Raw genomic sequence first — 16,575 nt, 5'->3', positions numbered from 1 at the left:
ATAAACAAACCAGTAAAAGAAATCGGACTCCAACTCCAGCACCCTTTCAGTTGTGCTGCCCTGGTGCTCCTCTTGTGTTCGTTTCTCTTCTTGCAGATGTGAAGCCCTCTGTGCATATGGGTGCTCACACCTTTGCACAGAGGGAGGGAAGTAGTACGTGGAATAACAGCAGCTATTCCCACTCTGCCCTTCTTTCTTGCATGCTGACTGGTAGAACAAAGGCCTGGGGAAAACAGTCTTGAGCAACAACAAGAAGCAATGATCTCCCTGCCTGTGACAAATGTGGTGCTGTTTAGTTGTGGTTCGGGGCTGAGAGGCCCCAGTGGGTGCCTGAAAGCTGAGCTTGGGCTGAGAAGGGAAGAGGGAAAGGGTCTCTGACTGATGGCAGGGTTGGCAGGTGGCACACCCAACTTTTCCCTCTCCTATTCTCCCCTGCTGCGGCCCTAGTAGCCCATCTTGCTGTGGTTTCATGGCAGCCCAGCTGAGGACACTGACAGGGTCACAGTTTCTCCTTACAGATTCCTCAGCAGTGCCTGGAGAAGACCAGGAGAGGAAGCAGAAGACCCTCCTCAAAGAAGCAGCCTTCACCTCCAGACCTCCCAGCGGGACTTAGACAATGGGGTTAGGCAGTCACATGTCTGCACGTGGAAACTTTCTGGGACTGCGCTTGGATCCTGGCTCTGCCTTTTACTAGCCATGTGACCTTGGGAAAATCACTTGACTTCTCCATGCAGGATTCCTCATCTGTAAAAACGGTCTAAGATTAGGAGCCACCTCAAGGTTGTTGTGGGAATTAAATTAATTCATGTTTATAAAGTGCTTTGAACAGCGTTTGGCACATGGTAAGTGCTATGTGGTAAGTGCTGTCTATTGATTACATAAATAAAAGTGATCACCGTTAGACTTTCCATGCAGATGATATTATGCATATACATATCTCCCACATATGACGTCATTGGATCGTTTTGCAATGGTGGGGGGTTTATTCTTTTTCTTTTTGTTTTCTTCTTTTTTTTTTTGTCAGATGAAGAAACCGATGGGAAGTGAATTGGTTTGTATTAAACATTAGGTTTGCTAGGTCTCTCACATATTTATTTAGTCCTCATAACAATTGTATAAAATAAATATTATTTATTCATTTATTTATTTGTAAAGATGGGTCTCGCTATGTTGCCCAGGCTGGTCTTGAACTCCCGGGCTCAAGTGATCCTCCTGCCTTGGACTTCCAAAGTATTGGGATTAAAGGTATGCGCTACTGCACCCGGCCTAAAAGAAATACTATTATCCCCATTTTACAGATTTGTAAACAGAAGCTCACACTTCAGAGTTCCATCCTAATGAAAGTAGGATGTGACAGGGGAGCAAATCTGCTTTGCCCCCGCCCAAGGGCTGGGGTGCACGGTGAGAGGGTGCACCACTCATCTCTATGTACCCGGCAGAAGCTGCCAATTCAGTTCACGTCACTCAAGTTGAATGGATGTAAAACACACACAGAAACACCAAGTAATTGCATTGTTTTCAAATTACTCACCTCTAGGAGAATTGAATGAGCAAACGGAAGAGCGGCAACCCTGAGTTATATTTCTCAAGACACCGGGGCTCTTGATGGCACAGCAGCAGCTTGCTAGAGCTTGGTAAAGAGACTTGGGCCTGGTACCTGAAGGGCAATTCCTTGGCCATGACATTGTAGGGAAAGACCTCTATGGGTGTTGAAAAGACAAGGCGAGGACAAGAAGAGTTGAAAAGGAGCTGTTCTGAAGCCACCTGGCTGTGGATGGAGGAAGCCACATGTAGCTTAGGTAGCCTGCTATTGTAATTTTTTCTGCAACTGAAGAATTCAAAATGGGTTTGGTGGGTAGCGAAGGGCAGAATCTGGCTTCAAGGTGACAGAGTTTGCATAGAGATGGCCTTCTTGAGCAAAGGTAGTGACTCCTACATTTTTTTTTTGTAGAGTTATGATACCCATGAGTTAGTCAGCTTGGGCTATCATAACAAAATACCACACATTGGTTGGCTTAAACAACAGAAATTCATTTTCCTGTAATTCTGGAGCCTGGAAGTCCAAGATCAAGGTGACGACAGAGTTGGGCTTCCTCTGAAGCCTCTCTCCTTGGTTTTCAAATGGGCGTCCTCTTGCTGTCTCTTCACGTGACTGTCCCTCTGCATGTGTGCCCCTGGGGACTCTTCCTTATCTTATAATGACACTAGTTCTATTGGATTGAAGTGTACCCATACGACCTCATTTAAACTTAATTACATATTGTAAGGCCCTAACTCCAAATACAGTCACATCCTGAGGTACTGTGGATTAGGGCTTCAACATATAAATTTTGGGGCAATCCAGTTCAGCCCATAAAATCCCTTTTTGGTTGCTTAATTCTGTTTATTTGGTGTCATGCCTTCCTTTTCCTAAAGAACTTCATGAATAGAATTACTTTCTAAGTGAAAGGAACAAAACTGATTTTTATTAAAAATTATTTTGAGATGCTTGTGACAAATTTTGAAGTAAGTGAAGATTTTCCTGGAGCTTCTACAAAATCCTGGCTGAGAATCCCTGCTTTCTGGACAGTTGAGAAGGAAACACACTTAGTACAGCTGTTAGAGAGATATAGTTGCAACCACTGAGTGCTTATTATCTGCCAACTTAAATATATTGCCCAAGGGAATAACAAATATTCTAGTATTCTTGTTAAGTATATTGTCTAAGGTCACACAGCTCTTAAACAACAGCTCCGGGATTTGAACCTGGAATCTATCTGACTCCTAAGTCCAGATGCTGTTCACCACATTAGGTTGAAGCATGGCCAGTGTTCATAACATACAACTATGTCTCCATATCTTTTGCTAACCAATGTTCTTGTGTGTGCATACCTTACAGGGCAGCCATTCACCACAAGCCGTACTAGATGGCTTCCTGTAATAAGGGTAGAACAGTAGTACTCTCCTTTTGAGAAGTTATTTGTAATTTTGTTGGTGGGCTGACATTTAGGCCCTGCTCTCCAGCCCCAGAGGGGATCCCATAACCTAGATCAGGCCAATGATGATTATCTCCATGACTGTAGTGGCTGGTCCAGCGGGGAGGGTCAGGCAGGTAAGCTGGCCCAACCTGAGTCCTTCTTGAGGATTTTAGAAACTGAAGGTAGGAGAGAAAAATTCTCTCTTTTCTTCTGGGGAACAGGATGAAGGTGGTGGGTAGGCAGAGCTGTTGGGATGTGGATCCAGGGATCCTGGAAGGCTTGTCCTCCACCATGTAAAGAATACATCCTGCGGAAGGAGAGAAGGGAGCCAGCACACAGAGAAGCAGAGTCAGGAGATGGAGAAGGAGAATCCTGAGAGCCTGAAGGTCACTGGGTCCAGCCATTGTCAAGGCCTAGTTCTACCGTCCTTAAGTTTTTTACCTTTCTTGCTTGCTTGCTTCTGTTAGATGAACACTCAATGAAAAATCACCAAACATCTGAGGAAAGCCATCAAAATGAAATAAACAAAACAAACAAGTTCCTAAACACAAGTGAACAGCGTGGGCTGGGTTTTTGTCACTTGGAACTGGAAACGCTGACTATAATGCTGACCTCTGAGCAGACCCACGTGAGGGGCAGCTGTGGTGTGGTGTGATGATGCTGGGATAGGCAATCAGATGGTTGAGTCTGAGTTTGGCTCTGATATTATATCAACTGCATCATTTTGGGGAAGACACAATTTCTCAGAATTTTATTTAGTTGTAAAATAAAGATAATGATATTACATGCTCTGTCTACCATCTAGAGTTTTTGTCAAGACAAATTGAAGTAAAGCGTGTCAGAAAAAAATGTTACAAAATTTTAAGCGTGAAGTGAGTAAACAGTGACTCTGTCCTGAGACTACAGTGGAAAGCTGCCTCTCAGGCCACATGTGAAAATCTTCCGCCAGAGAACATGAACACTCAATGAAAAATTGCCAAACATCTGAGGAAACCCATTAAAATGAAATAAACAAGACAAGTTCTTATAATCAAGGAAACATAGATAATAGAGCCATCAGCACAGGCCTTTAAAAGAAAGGCAATTATATTTAATATCTTTAAATAGATAAAAGAGGGCATTATGTGCATGAAACAAGAATAGGAAATTATAAAACAAGGACAGTTTTTTTTTTTTTTTTTTTGATAGGGTCTCACTCTGTTGCTTAGTGTGGAGTGCAGTGAATGGCGTGATCATAGATCACTGCAGCCTTGAACTCCTGGACAATCCTCCCACCTCAGCTTCCCAAAGAGCTAGGAGTGCAGGCACATGCTATGATGCTCAGCTAATTAACATTGTGTATGTGTGTGTGTGTGTGTAGAAATAGGATCTTGCTATGCTGCCCATGCTGGTCTTAAACTTCTGGTTTCAAGTGATCTTTCTGCCTCGGCCTCCCAAAGTGCTGGGATTACAGGCATGAGCCACTGTACCCAGCCCAAAATTGTTTTATATGAGACTAGTTAAAGAGCTTAAAGATGAACCATATGATTACTAAGGAACAGAATGGATTCAGTCAAATTTCTATTAAAGCCCACCAGGTGCTCTCTGCTATCTGATGCAGGGGATACAATAATGGGCAAAACCAGACATGGCCTCTGGACTCACATACTAATAAGTAAGAAAGGAATTTGTACAATAACCACACCAACCAATTTCAGACTGGGTGTGATGATGAGATGATTAGGGGGGTCAGGCAGAGCTTCCCTAGGGGAGTGACAATAGAGTTGAGATCTCAAGGATGAGTCGGAATTAACCAGGTGAAAAGGGAGAGTGAGTTCCAGGTAGAAAGGGCAGAATATGTAAATGTGCAAATCTAAGAGAATGCAGCAAGGCTGTGGTAGGTGGGCCAGAAAGACTGAGGGGTGCCTTAGAGAGTCTGAGGTTGGGGAAGGGGTGAAGCAGGGACAGATCATGTCAACAAGAAGCCTTTATAATTTTGGACTTTAAGCCAACTTTTGTTAGGAAGGAAGGAAAATTCTCTTTTTGCAAAAAGAGATTTAAAACCCTCCTCCCATTATCCAATATTCAGAATACTTTTCCTCAGAGAGAAAATGCAAACTTCAGGTTTGAGAAGGAGAGTTTTATTATCACACAGCTCACAGTCAGCATTTTGCTGAGCACAGGAGGAAGTGAAACTGCCCATAGAAATCATGCAGTGATAAAACTGAGAGATGGGGCCCCTGGGGACCGCAGGTGGCAATTGTGCCAGTTGAGACAGGGACAGCCCCTGTGATCCAAGTTCATGCTGAGGTTAAACAGAGCCCAGGCAGTGGGGAGGGGAAAACAAGGCAGTAACATCTGAAAGAAGTAGATATGGCATGAGGAGGGAGGGAGAGAGGCACAGAGGAAGATAGAGACAGAGACAGAGAGAAGGAGGAGAAGAGGGCACACACTTAGTTCACGATGCCTTTGAGTTCTCTATTCCAGTTCCTATGAGGCCTTGCTGAGCTAGTGTTCTACTTTGTGGGTTTCCATGAACTTCCTTTTAAGGTTCCGCTTATATTCTTACAGCTAATCCCTTTTTAATCTCCTGAGAAAAGAAAGAAAACGAAGTAGAATGATAACTATTTTCTACTTAAAGACTGCCATATTCACAGGGAATAAGCAAAGGCTGAGATTTAGTAACAGTGTTCTTGTAATAAGAGGCTTGACATTCTAGCCTGACAGCAAGGAATAAAAGCAGAAGAACATTTTTCCTGGACCATAACCATTCCCTTAGCTGGTAGAATAAAGGTTATTGCCACATCCCTAAAGAAGAGCAGCTGAAGACATATAATAATTCTGTAACCTGTATAGTCAGATGCATATCAATATTTTGGTACTCTTTGATTTTTATACAAAATATGACTTTAGCCATTCTTAACCTCTTAATATCTTCTTCATAAAGACACTAAAATAATTTTTGAAATATTACTGTAGACTAGCACTTCCCAAATAGTGTTCCTTGAAAGACTATCATCTCTAGATATATAACTGTACTTTGTGTGATAAAAGACTAGTTGGTTAAAAAAATTGGGAAACACTCTTGGAGATTCAAAATGCACATTTGTATATTAAAGGCTCTGAGAAGTCCTTCAGTGAAGAAGCTTGTTGAACTTTAACCCAGCATGCCCCAAATTCATTTAACTACTGTCTCCCATGCTGGAGTGCAGTGGTGCGATCTTGGCTCACTGCAACATCTGCCTCCTGGGTTCAAGTGATTCTCCTGCCTCAGCCTCCAAAGTAGCTGGGATTATAGCCGCCTGCCACCATGACCAGCTAATTTTTGTATTTTTAGTAGAGACGGGGTTTCACCATGTTGGCCAGGCTGGTCTTGAACTCCTGACCTTAAGTGATCCACCCTCCTTGGCCTCCCAAGGTGTTGGGATTACAGGCGTGAGCCACCGTGCCCGGCCTAACTATGAAATCTTTTTTTTTAATGAGCATCTATTAAAATCCTTCTGGACACAAATAATATGAGGAATAAAGCTTAGGAAACACTGTTATTATTCTAAGAATGTTCATTTGGGCTATGGTGTGGTAAAGTTGGCATGACCACAAGAGGGAATGAGAATAAAGCTTGAAAAGAAAAAGTTGATTATACTCACAGATCCCAGAGAGGAATTCGCCACATGCCATACTGGGCCACAGGAGAAGCACCAGGTTTGGGTCAGGTGGCAGAAGACAAGAGTGCGGGGAGAGCCTGAGATAGAGCTGGGGTTTCTGCGGAAACGCAAGGCAGGGCAGAGTGGACAGGTTAGGGTTGACTAGTTTGAATAATTCTGGTGGGCTTTGAGCTATAGCAGTGGTCTCTAGTTGCCTGGTACCTGGCGCTGGGATGATTTAAGACAGAGGAAATATTGGCTTGATATGTGACAGTTAGAGAAGGAGGTGGTTGAGGCTAGAGATGTGGGATTGGTTTGTTTGTACATACGAAACATACTCCTTGCTGAGTCTTTTACTGAGACTAAGAAGGGACTGGCCAGGAAGGAACAGTCTCCCCTTGGTCAGAAAGCTTTTTAAGATGTCAAAACATCATAAAATGTAAAAAAACAAAAACACAATCAATACAGTGATATAGGGATATTTTGGATGAGTGTACCCTGATTGACTTCAAAAGTCTAGATTTTGGAGACCAAAGTGGGCAAAAACCAAGTAAGATGAGCAATTCCTCATTAAAAAATTTTGTTTTTATTGTATCAATCACAGTCTAGTCAGAAAAAGAAACCAACCTATGTATTTCATACAGAGGATATTTAATACAGGAAATAGGCTACAAAGATCTTAGGCAGTCAAAGAGCAAAAAAGGGGAAATTAAGGTAAATCAGATATTATCTAGGGCTGGAGGAACAAAAGAATGGTGATGGGGTTTCCAGAACCTAAGAGCACAGAAAGTGGATTACAGCCTCAAAAGCGTGATGGTGGTGATATGTGCCTGTAGTGCCAGCCACTTGGGAGGCGGAGATAGGAAGATCACTAGAGCCTGGAGAGGTTGAGGCTTCAGTGAGCCATGATCACACCACTGCACTCCAGCCTGAGTGATAGACCAAGACCCTGTCTCAAAAGAAGTAAAAAGCTGAGATGATGGAAGAAACACTATCGGAAGAAGAAAGGAGAGAAGCAGGAGAAGAGAGACAGAGACAGAGAGAGAAAGAGAGAGAGAGAGAGAGAGAGAGAGAGAAACAAAGACATCTCCCTTCCTCTCTTGTCTTGATGTTCCTGCCAGTTAGACAAAACTTAACTGGAAGCCAACTGCCAAAGAGACCTGGGAAATGTAGTTTTCAGACTTCCAGCCCCATTATTATAGAGGGAAGTTATGGGACCATGCTTAACAAAGCTCAGTTTTGGCTTGGGGCAGTTTTGTAAAGAGCTACATATTACTAGCTATTATTATGAGGCTATTGTTCAAGTCTTAATGGACCTGCCAAACAATCATTTTGACTTATACTGTCTTCTAAATTAATTAGTAGTTTGACTAATCAGTGTGATCATTTAAGGCCAACATGCCCCAAGGGAAAACGTGTAAATAAGTTTTTTTGAATTATTCAAATAAGAGAAAATTCTATTTGAAAAAGAAGTCTCTAGCAGTAAAACTTGTCATAGAAAAAAAACCCCCAAAACCACACCTGAAAAGAACCTGAATGTTTAATAATAGGTGATGAACTAGGATAATTTTAGTATATTACTTAGACTCTTATGTATTTATCACAAATAATTAGTGTTGGTGTTGTGTAAGAAAACCCATTCTTGGGGAAGGATTAAATGCTAACCAAAGCAAATTATTTTTAATTAATATTTTTAGACTCTATGCTGTCATACTGAACTCACTGCTAGCTAAAAGACCTATCAGAGATTTAAATATATTTTCTCAAGGTTTTTTCTGGGTTTTCTTTTGGTTCTATCTATGTGACAGAGGCTCTTTCTAAAAGTATGTAGTTCACTGTGTATTGGCTCCAGCAGTAACTGTCCTCACTGCACCACACACTCCTCTGTAGAAGTGCATTCAGTGGGAGTTCCCTCCAGCCCCAGGACGGCAGCAGCAGCCAAGTGCTGAGTGGATTGAGTGCCAGGTGGATCTGAGACTTTTCCTCCCTTCCAGAAGGCACTAGAAGCTCCTCTAACTGAAGGCAGGGTGGGTCATGTGGGGCCGGCTGAAATGCTCCAACTTTTTCATAAAGCGTGGGTGGTCCAGTTTAGACTGATGGGAATCTTCCTGTTATTCTTTTTAAATGGATGATACTGACGGAAATAAAAGGTGGAAAATATATTTAAAAAAAGAAAACCCATTCTTTTAAACAATATATATTGAGCACCTAACATATGCCAGGCACCATAATTAATGACAGGCATAAAAACACAGATGGGACCTTGGCCTCTGTTCTTATGGTTCCTGTAATCCCATGGAGGAGATAGCCTTATAAACATGAAAAAGGGTTTACAACTTACCTAAGAAATTAGAATGGCAAATTTTTATGTATACAAATTTTCTATAATGAACATGTATTATATGTATAATAAAAGTAGTAAATTCTTGTAATATAGTTTTTATAACTATGTAAAATACGTAATTAGTAGTAGAGAACACAAAAGAGTGAAAATAATTGTGTTAGGGTAATCCTAATATGATATTCAGTTTTATTTCAACTTGGCCAATGATTTAGTTAAACATTAATGTAGATGTTGTGTGCAGGTATTTTGTAGATGTGGTTGACATCTTCCATCAGTTGATCTTATGTAAAGGAGAGGTCCCTGGGTAATAGGGGTGGGCCTCATCCAATCAGCTGGAAGGCCTTAAGGGAAGACACTGAGGTTTCCTGAATAAGAAATTCTCCCTCAAGGCTGTAGCATCAGCACTAGTCACGATAGCAAAGACATAGAATGAACTCAGGTGCCTACCAATGGTGGATTGGATAAAGAAAATTTGGTACATATACACCATAAAATACTACACAGCCATAAAAAAGAATGAAACCATGTCTTTTGCATCGACATGGATGCAGATGAAGGCCGTTTTCCTAAGTGAATTAATGCAGAAACAGAAAACAAAATATCACATATTCTCACCTATAAGTGAGAGCTAAACATTGAGTACACATGGACATAAAGATAGGACTCCAAAAGGGGGAAGAAGGGAGGGGGACAAGGGTTGAAAAACTTCCTATTGGGTACTCTGTTCACTATCTGAGTGATGGGACCAATAGAAGCCCAAACTTCAGCATCAGGCAGTATACTCTTGTAACAAACCTGCACATGTACTCCCTGAATCTAAAATTTTTTTTCAAAGACTACAGCATCAGCTCCTGCTGCAGCCTCCTGGGCTGTCTTTGGATTTTGGAATTGTGTGAGCCAGTTCCTTAAAATAAACATCTTTATTTCATATGTATATGTATATATTACTTACACACACACACACACACACACACACACACACACACACACACCCTTACCTTCTGTTGGTTCTGTTTTTCTGGAGAATCTGACTGATACAGCTACTGCCTTTTTCTTTTAAATAGTCCTTAATTTAATGTTGGTTTTATCATGTATAATTTCTTTATAGGATCTTCTGTCTTTATGAGCCCCTTTGACTATCTTTTCTCAGTCCTCCAGCAACTTCTGCCCACCATTGGCTTACAGATTCCCAAAGGCTATCTGTTAAGGCAGAATCTAATGGAGACAAGGGCCAGAGGGTCTTCGCTTGCATATTTCCTTTTTTCCCTCCAAACTGGCTACTGAGCAAGGGCAGTGGTGGCTCTCAGGCTCAAGGCCAGAACAGCTCTGTGCATGCCTGGACTCCATCAGCCCTTTGTTGGATCCCAGAGAGCTGTGCTCCCATCAAGGGACAGTGGCCCATCGAGGGCAGTATTTTTTGACAACCCAGGGCAGTTTGGCTAAGACTAGTACAAAAGTCCCAGGAGCCCTGGGTGGTGTGCCATCCCCAGCATTCTTCAACCCCCACCTCACCTAGAAGGGGATTGGACAGTGAGCTGTTACTGATTCACTCTTCAGTCTGAAGCATGGTCTTGTATTTCTTGAGAGGTGGCATTGTCAAATAAACGCAGGTTCTGGGAACAGAACCTTGGGTTGCAATTTCAGCTGAGCCACTTTCTGGCTGTGTGAGTACATCCAATTTATTTATCCATGTTGTGACTCTGTTTCTCATCTGTGAAGTGGGAATATCTATTCAACCAAACTTGCAGGGTTGTGGTGAAGATGTCATATATCATGTGTAATTTTCTAGCACATAGTAGGGGATCCCACAAATTGTAATCACTATGATGATTATATCTTTGAGGGTGAGGGCGAATTTTGGAAAAGCCTTTGTACACCTTTCCTAAGAAGTGGAGACCATAGTCACCTCCCACATCCAGCTGAGGATAAAGAAAGAAAGGATGCTTGCAAAGCACACTGAACCCTGAGAGGATGCCAGGATTTCACTGTCATTTAATATTGCCACCATGTTGGTTAATAACATATTGACCAACTCTACAAATAGTAGAGAAAATTTACTATCACTCAGAAATTTTGTTTTTGCAGCTATGTTCTTCTCCCAGAAAATATGCAAACAGTAAATAAATAGCTCTTTTCTTTTTCTTTCTTTCTTTCTTTCTTTCTTTCTTTCTTTCTTTCTTTCTTTCTTTCTTTTTTTCTTTTTTCTTTTTTTTACCTCCTGCATCATATTTATAATTATCTTGGCTTGGTGGGCAGGTGCCTGTTTGTGCTCCCACATTCTCCTAGGCCCCAGGACTCAATGTTAGTCAGCTTTCATGTATCTGCATGTGGATTATCCACTTAATGAAGCATCTGCCAGGAAAGTTTTAATCCTAACCAAGCTTTCTCCTAGCATCTCCCTCTCCCTCTTTTCCCTCCCTCAGCCCTCACCCAGCTGATGTGTGCTTAGGAAATGCAAACTAATTTTAAAATTCGCTAGAGCAAAACATGATTAGAATGGTTAAGTCTGCTGCCAAAAATAAAATCAGCTAATGCATTCCATATATTTAGATTTCCAAAATTAAGTTGAAAGGATGCTTAGTTCATCCAAAGTTTGGGTTGATACACATCATCCCATATCTCTGCTAGTTGACCCTACTTTTTCTGGCAGCAGTAAATTTGGCTGTCCTGCAAATGGCATCACCTTTTCCACATCCCAGGGCAGTATTTTTCCTCTCTCAGCCTGCTGAAAATGGGGTCCCATCCCCTGTCCAAGACGGTGAAGAACCTCTACCATGCTGGGGAGAAGCAGCAACCAAGAAACACTTCTGGCTCTGTCTAAACTTAGGTTCTCCTCTTCTTTCATTCCATCTCTTCAGCTTTGCTGGATGGTCATGGGTTCATCTGGGGAAAGGTGCTTCAGTTAAACCAAGTGCTGGTACTAAGAGATACGAGAAAGTCTTAGAAGTCATGTTGTTGCCCGCATGGAGCTCACAATCTCTTTGCGGAGATAAGATTAGCATTACAGTGTAGCGTACATGACAAAATACAATTGATTGCTAAATTTTTTGGCAGAGAATATAAGGAGAAACCCAAGGGAGAGATTATCAGAAGGGCTGGAGCAGTTTTCATGATGAAGGAGGCACTTGTGTTGGGAGGAGGATAGGTCACGGGAATCGAGAGGGCATCTCAGGTGAAAGAATCAACTGGAGCAAATGTAACAATGTAGAAATGAGCAAGGCTCATGGTTGCAGGACAGCAAAAGAAATTAGCTTGACTTCAATAGAAGCACTGTGTTACGGAGTTGTAGAAAGTAGAGGTGTTTTAAGACTCTTTTGGTTGTAGGGAGCAAAAAAACCAATCTGATCTATTTTAAGAAAAAAGGGGAATTTATTTGAAGGATATAAAGGGATGTCATGGGCCTCAAGGACAGTGGTGCATGGAAAATTGCATCTGGATCCAGGAAGTTCTCACAGCATCTCTTGTCTTCATTCCTCTGCAGAGCTAACTTCTTCAGTTGCCCGCAGCATCTTGAGTGCTCTCATTCATTTTCCAGTCTACTGGCTGTTATTCCACCTCAATTCCAAATTCCTAGGAGAGAGAGAACCTGTGGGGTTGCACTGTGTAAGCACAGACATGCCTGCTGGTGCCCCTCCTGGGTGGGAGGGTTGGAGTGGCGAGGGAGTTGGGGTCAGTCCTAGGAAAGGAGAAAAAGAGTGAATTCAACAGGTGAGTGAGAATGGCTAGGACAGGCCACCTGCCATTTGCTTCTTTCAGAGTCTGTGAGGAAAACTGGGTGAAAAGACTCCAGTTGTTTGGATTCTATAGGGTATCCCACTTTCGGTAACTCTTGAAAAATCCCAATTTTGAAAGCAGAGAAACTGGCTTGTGACTACTCACTTCGTGAAACAGATATACCACAATCCCTTTCAACTCTCAGTGACGCTTTCCCATTAGGTTTCTAATTATGCCCATCTTACCTGTAATGCACCCTTAATTTGGGGACCTTCCTTTAGTGGGATCCAGGATCCCACCCTGGGCCCAACCCAAGGCCCAACGCAGGCCCGGCACCCTCCATGCTGGGAGGACCCAGGAGGGAGAGATGCTCATCGCAGTTGGCCAGTGGCTGCCTGCTGGTTGGAATGTGAGCTTTCTGAGGGCAGGGATAGGTCCTCTAGACACCGTTATATCCATCTGATGCCTGCTACGTATTGATACTAATGAATGCTTATTGAGCAGAATGAATAAAGTCAGTTCCCAGATATAAGAAATTCATAGCCAAGGAGCAGCTTAAGGAGAATATAGCTTTATTATAAATGAGGGAAATAATCATAGTAATATGTCCCTTCCTGCAGAAACATCATATATGGCACTACTTCTGGTCCTGCCAACAGTGTCTCTTGCGGGCTGGATGACCCCAAGTTCTATTTAGATTTAGGGCATATTTTGACTGACCCACCTCAAATCGTGCCCTGAGACCTTTTGAATATCTTCCATCCAAAGGGGAGTCCCATGCCAAGCTGACCCCATCCATGTGTGGCTGCCTCCCTTTGGGAAGGGTGGGAAGCTGGCTTCAGTCACCAGAAAGAAAAACCCCACCCCTCCCATGGTGGCCCAGGGGTGGGGTGGGCGGGGTGGGGTAGAGAGAAGGAACCGACCTCCCCCAGCCTACCAGCCCCCGGGTTCAGCTGGCTCCAGGTGAAAGGCGGTGCAGAGGTTGGCCCACCCTGGCGAACTCCTTGCCTTCCAAGAGAAGAAGACGACAAATGAGACAAAATGAAAAATATAATGATGCATATTATATTAATCATCCTCTCTTTTTCTGACACAATAAATCTTCTCTTTAAACTCAGGGTAGCGATTGCATCATCTCCCTCTCCCCTCGAAACAGCACAGATTAAGATAAAGTGATAGTGCTGTGTCAAAGAGAGCTTTACTGCCACACTTGGGATACAAAGAGAGAGGTTAATTTATCATCGCTGGGGAGAACTGACAGGAGAGAGATATACTACCGAAAGGGGATTTAGCACAGGGCCAAGAAACTTCACACTATTTTTACCATCTGTCACATGCTCTAACAAAGCAGGGCAAAATATGAAGAAAGGAAAAATGAACTATCAAACACTGATGTAATGCAGCCCATAAATCTAATTTAATTACTTTGCATGGAGACAGGTCCTCGAGTCTGTGTGAATATACTGGATTTTCTTGGCAACTTAACAACTAAGTGTTTTAATAACATCACACTATAATTTATTCTGCTTGAAACACAAAACCCCTTTTGTGAGAGTTTCATTTTTGAGAACTGTTAATTTTTTCGGCTAATGTCAAAACTGGCATAAATTCACATGTGAACTTGAAGCCTGACTGTGAAAAAGGCTTAGGTTACTGCATGCCTTTTTATTGTTTGGCACTTTTTCCCCCTTCTGCATGCATTAGAAATAATTGGGCTTTGTTGATGACTTAGGTGAGGAGAGTTGTCTTGCAATTAGGTTTAAATATAATGACAAAGGGTGTGTGGGGGAAATCTTTGTAAAATATAAAGAGGTAAGAAAATGCAATGGGGAAAAAAATCCTTATTTTCCAGCAGAATAGCAAAACCTCAAGTGCAATATTCCTGGAATCAGGCTGTCCCCAGAACTATGAGAATTTCACTCTGGAGGATGTAAGATCACAGGGCCAAAGGGACGCTGGGAAGGCAGGTCTGCCCTAGAGGGAACAACCAGGAGGAGAAAATAAATCAAAAATAAAATTAATATTCATTGGGTGTCTTCCCGAATTTGGATGCAGTTACAGAAATTATTGTTAATAATGAAACCCATATATCAAAGGTTATAAAATTCATCTGTGCTAGGACACTATTTTTTTTAGGCTTTGTTCTGAACCATTAAAGATGACATATTGCATTTGTGTGCCTCTGTGTATAATAAGATGCATTTAGGTCTGAATCTAACCTAAACTGGCAATTTTGGCATTGAACTCAAGTTCTTAAATGGGGGCCATGGCACTACAGTCCAGGGGAGGTCAGCTGAACCCATCCGTTCTCCCATGACCTCATCCACTAAGGCAGGATGGATGGGTAATTAATTTGTTAGATCATCAATGATTCATGTTGGAAAAATAAAACTCTAAGCCTCTTGACAAATTCATTGGAAATATAATGGGAAAAAAGGATAAAAACTCCTATCCCCCCTCTCCAAAAAAAATCCCGAATCCTCCTGCTGAAAGCAAATCTAAATACAGAGATAGACAGTTTGCTGAAGTTCATTTATTTTTTTCTTTCAGCAACACTGAATACATCCTTACCATATGAGAATCTTTGTCGGACACACCTTGGATGGAGGGGTACATGCAATCGGGTAGTAGAGATATATCAGACTGAAAAATGACTACAGTTTGGGACATTCTAAGAAAGTTTAACCTATCAGCTAATATCCATGGAGTTCACTGGGAAGGCAGATATGGAGTTGGTGATGGTATGGAATCTGGATAAAACAGAAGTGAGTCATCTGGAAAATTCTTTTTTTTTTTTGAGACGGAGTTTCACTCTTTTTGCCCAGGCTGGAGTGCAATGGCGCGATCTTGGCTCGCCACAACCTCTGCCTCCCTGGTTCAAGCAATTCTCCTGCTTCAGCCTTTCTGAGTAGCTGGAATTACAGGCATGCACCACCATGCCCGGCTAATTTTGTATTTTTAGGAGAGACGGGGTTTCTTCATGTTTGTCAGGCTGGTCTCGAACTCCCGACCTCAGATGATCTGTCTGCCTCGGCCTCCCAAAGTGCTGGGATTACAGGCATGAGCCATCGCACCCAGCCCATCTGGAAAATTCTAACAAGTGTTAGACCCCACCAGGAAATTGACCACAATCTGCATATTGTTGAATATTTACTGAATGTCATCAGTGATTTGGTCTATGTTAAATATCTTGGGCTATCCAAGGGCCTTGAAGCCAGGAAACTGAGGTGCAAACGTATTCAGAGAAGTGCTTTCAAATAAATTTATCTTCATGCCTTTTTCTGAAGTTCATATTCCCCAGTTCTGACTTGGAAAACACTCAATTCTTGTGGTTTCTTGTTCTGTTGAATTTGTGTGGGAGAGAAATGTCCAACCTTGAACTCTGAATGGAGCCCAGTGTGAAAAGTGGTGGTTTTCAGCTGTGCTATTTCAAATGCTCTCATTGGTATTTTTAAAGGCTTCCCACATATTCGGTTACTGACCTGGGGCCCGGAATAGTGAACATTAAAAAAAAAAAAAAAAAAAAAAAAAAAAAAAAAAAAAAAAAAAAAAAAAAAAAAAAAAACTCAAGCCGCCAGTATTTACTTATGAACTGACTTGGTTATAGCCCAGCAATCCAACTGCCTGAAAATTAGTGTACAAATTGGAAGTTTGAAGGGTTTCCTTTTTATCATTTTGATTTCCTCATCTGAAAAATGGGGATGTTAGTACCTACCTCCTGGAGTTGTTGTGAGGATTAAATGCAGCTACATATGTAAAGCACTGAGCACACTAAAATGATAGCTGCAATTATTATTTTATTATAATTATTTTGATTTCACCACCTCTCTCTTCTCCCCTTTGCATTTCTAACCACCCCTCTCCCCTCACCATCGCCTTGTCCCGCCATAATGTACTTCTTTTGCAGACCTACAGGAATCCACTTCCTTCAGCCTCC

The 16,575-nt window shown here is 42.0% G+C and overlaps 1 long non-coding RNA gene across 1 annotated transcript in view; it reads left to right on the top strand.

The window, feature by feature from the left end:
* Positions 1-3,745, top strand: part of LOC100609376 (uncharacterized) — a 90,184-nt gene extending 86,439 nt beyond the window's left edge. The window contains exons 5-6 of the long non-coding RNA XR_681832.4: positions 519-842; positions 1,538-3,745. This is a non-coding gene — a long non-coding RNA (uncharacterized LOC100609376). The remainder of the gene's footprint in view (positions 1-518; positions 843-1,537) is intronic.
* The last annotated feature ends 12,830 nt before the right edge of the window (positions 3,746-16,575 follow it).

This window comes from Pan troglodytes, chromosome 7 (genome assembly GCF_028858775.2).
Source record: "Pan troglodytes isolate AG18354 chromosome 7, NHGRI_mPanTro3-v2.0_pri, whole genome shotgun sequence".
Taxonomy (NCBI): domain Eukaryota; kingdom Metazoa; phylum Chordata; class Mammalia; order Primates; family Hominidae; genus Pan; species Pan troglodytes.
Note: the sequence above shows the minus strand (reverse complement) of the source record. Positions and strands in the feature narration are given on the sequence as shown.